The sequence below is a fragment of the Empidonax traillii genome, unplaced genomic scaffold, assembly GCF_003031625.1.
Source record: "Empidonax traillii isolate 1590-97213 ecotype Southwest subspecies unplaced genomic scaffold, ASM303162v1 scaffold1152:size184241, whole genome shotgun sequence".
Classification (NCBI taxonomy): Eukaryota; Metazoa; Chordata; class Aves; order Passeriformes; family Tyrannidae; genus Empidonax; species Empidonax traillii.
This window is the reverse complement of record NW_020956345.1, coordinates 12,645-16,260: the sequence shown is the minus strand read 5'-3', so window position 1 is coordinate 16,260 and position 3,616 is coordinate 12,645.

Here is a 3,616-nt window from a genome sequence, read left to right as displayed (position 1 = left end):
TTGCAGCCGCTCCAAGCAGCGAGCGCAGGGGCCGCCGCCGCCGCCTCCTCGGACGCCGCCGCTGCCCGCTCTGGCCGCCTCTCGCCTCTGCTGCCCGTGCCGCTGCCGCTCTGGCCGCCACTGGCCGGGCGAGCGAGCAGCCTGCGGGGGCAGGACGCTGCGGCGGCGGCGGCTGCGGCTCCAGCGCCGTCGGCGGCGGCCAACAGCGACACCCGGAGGCGCCGCCGCAGCACTGCAGCCGCCTTTGGGCCGCGCTCAACGGGGCCCGCATTTCCGCCGCGCTGGGGGCTGCACCGGCGCTGGGGTCTCTCCTCGATTTCAATCAGCAATCAAAGCGGCACCTGCTTAATGTGTTTCCTAAGACCTTTATAACTGAGATGCGCTGTCGGGTGGTTCTAGGTCATTATCACAATGAAGAATCAGATGCAAATATTCCTAAATATTCATATCAGAGAGATAAAGGAAGGAACTCAGCTGCTCTTAATAAAACCAGGAGCAATTAATAAGGGCAATAAACGATAGTAGAGGGAAGACTTCAAGAGCATTTTTGCACTGTGTTGTTAGATCCCTTGAATTCTGCTGAATTCATTATCTGGGATTAATTAATCTGAAAAATGGATCAGCCTAAAGCAACTGAAAGGATATCTATGCTAATGTAGCAGATTTATCAGTTACTGTTTTGTTTGTGATTCTTGAAATGTCCTTCTTTTTTATGTCCATACTTGAGGGGCTGACAATGGCAAAGTGCAAAGCCACAACGAGTCCTTCATAGATTCAAGCAATGGTTTCAGTTCAAAGGGTTCTTTCAAGGTCATTCAATCCTTAGCTCTGCCATAGGCAGGAACACTTTCCACTAGACTAAATCACTCAAAACCTTATCCAACATACCCTTTACCTAAAGGAATATTCATAAGTTCTCTGGGCAATGAAAACCCTCTTACTTGTCCTGTCACTACAGGCCCTGATTAAAAGGTTCTGCCCATCTTTATATGTAGCATACTTTAAAAAGGCAAAAACATTTTACACAGAGGCTTCTTTCTTTATGCTTAAGGACACAAAATCCTTCAGCCCTTCTTTGTTGAAGAGATGGGCCAGCCCTCAGACCATTTCTGTGGTCTTTCTGGGGACTCCAGCAAGTCCATGTTTTTTTGGAATATTGGCCCCAGATCTGCATGCAGTCCCTGGTGTCTCCCAAAAAGACTTCACAGTTTATGGCCTGCTGGCCATAATACTTGTTAGGTAGCAGAGGATACATTTCTGTTCCTGAGCAGTAAGTGTATTTTGGCAAATCATGACCCATTTTATTACCCACCAATAACCCCATGTACTTCTCTGCAAGGCTGTTACAATCTCCTACTCTAATTAAACTGGAGATTACCCTGACCCAGGTGTAGGACCTTTCCCTTAGCCTTGTTGAACTTCCTGATGTTTGCACAGGCCCACTCCTCCAGCCTATCAAGGTCTCTCCAGTTGGCATCTCTGCCCTCTCACGTTTACATCAATTCATCCTGACACCCAACAGAACTCAGGGACACTTTCACATCTCCTGCCTTTCACACCTGCTGTACCGTGAACAAGAGGCACTAACACACGATGCATGGCTCAATGAAGCAATGCTGGTAATCACAAGAAAACCCTCAGACATGTCAAACAAAGAAACAAAACCCAAAAATGTAAATGAGAGAAGCAAGGCAGGGAAGCATCAGGAGACAAGGAGTGATTAGAGAACTTCACTGGCAAGTCTTTGGGGTCTTCACTGGAATTCATTGCTGCAAGCACTTGGAAGTCACTGAGGTCTCCAGTTGCAAGTGCAGACCTAAAGTCTTACACCAGACTACCTAGTTATGGGATTCATTTTTAGAAAGAGTCATCATCTCTCAGCAATTCTACTGTGTGGCCTGCTCACCTCCCACGAGTATCAAGCACTTCATTGTGGGCTCTTTTGTCAAACTCTACCTTCTGAGAAATTACAGCAAATTCCCATTTTCTTTTTCTTCGTATTCCTCACACACAAAATTCTGCCCTAGGTGGCTGAAGGAAGTATTTGCTGCCAAACCACAATCACTGTTTCAAAAGCAAAAGCACTGACTAGAAGTGCAGTTAAAGACCATGACCTTACAGGACTCTTGAACAAAGTCTTGAAAGAAAGTCTGATTGCAACTGCGAAGAAACTCTATATCACTCTGTCCCACAAAGATACAAATGGATCATATAAAACATGTCAGAGACCTCGACACCAGGCATGAAATTAAACCATTGTCCAGTCAAACTTACACTGACCCACCCATTTTCCTCATTCAAATCCAGCCTCTCCGTCTCCTGGCTCTGCATTCATAGCCTTTGGTTGCTCCATCACTACCTGAAATCTGACTACATGGCAGCCCCAGGGAAAAGAGCATTTCATTCAGTCCCGTTTTAGGGAAACATATATTTATCAAAGTGTTTCTTTTAGCTGATGTCCATATTCAGGGTGTGGAGAAGAACTTCTCTCCCACCCTGGCAATTATAAGATGTCTTCTGGTGTTTCACACTGAAGCACAGAATCAAAAGTTGAAAGAGACCTTCAAGCTCATCTGGTCCAACCCTCAGCCCAGCACTACCATAATCACCCCTAAACCATATCCTCAAGTGCCACATCCAGAGGCCTCCCAAACACTTCCAGAGGTGGTGACTCCACCACCTTCTTGGTCAAGTTATTCCAGTCCCTGATCACTCTTTCAGAGAAACAAACTAAATCAAATATCTAATCTAGATCTCCTGTGGTACAACTTAAGATAATTTTCTGTCCTTCTTTCCCTTAAGATATGGCAGAAGAGACCAACCTCCACCTCACTTATCAACTCCTTTAAAGTAGTTGTAGAGAGCAATTAGATAATCCCTGAGCTACATTAAATAACTCCTATTTTCTCAGGAGTACTGAAATATCTGACCTGCTCCTCAGAAGCTTTAACAGTTTTGGTTTGTTCACTGGATTGCCAGGCACAAGGAGGCCCAGCTTTACTCCTTGACATGAAGCAAACAAACAAACAAAAAAAACACAGCAAGGGTGAGAAACCATCAGAAGTGTATGAATCACAGACTCACTTAGATCCCAAGCATCCCCAAAAATATAATCCTGCTCATTCCAATAATTTGAATAACTTTAAAATGATATACTGGTCAAAAGCAATCACAGCTGAATGACAAAAAACAGCTCAAAGGAAACAACACACAGGGGCTCTTTGAAAGCCCTACCACTCATAATGTGTGTTGAACCCAAAACTTGGCCATTTGAGTCCAAACCATGCAATATCAAAAAATAGGATTCCTTCTGACTTCTTTGCAGATTTAAAAGGTTCAACCCTGGGAATCAGCAAAACACAGGCCATGTCTCCACCAGCACCTCCTCACACACAACACTCCCCTCAAACTCTTCACAGCTCTTCATGTGGCTATCAAAGATCTTCAAAATTGACAGAAGGACCCCACAAAAAGAATCGTTGCTTAGACAATGTTTCCTTACCGTGAATAATCTTTGCTTTCTCACCCTTTGCATGTGACAAGCAAGAGAATTTCTTACAGTGATGTTTGAAAGAAACATGTCTATGAAAGTCCTTCTCTTTCCAGCTGTAAACAG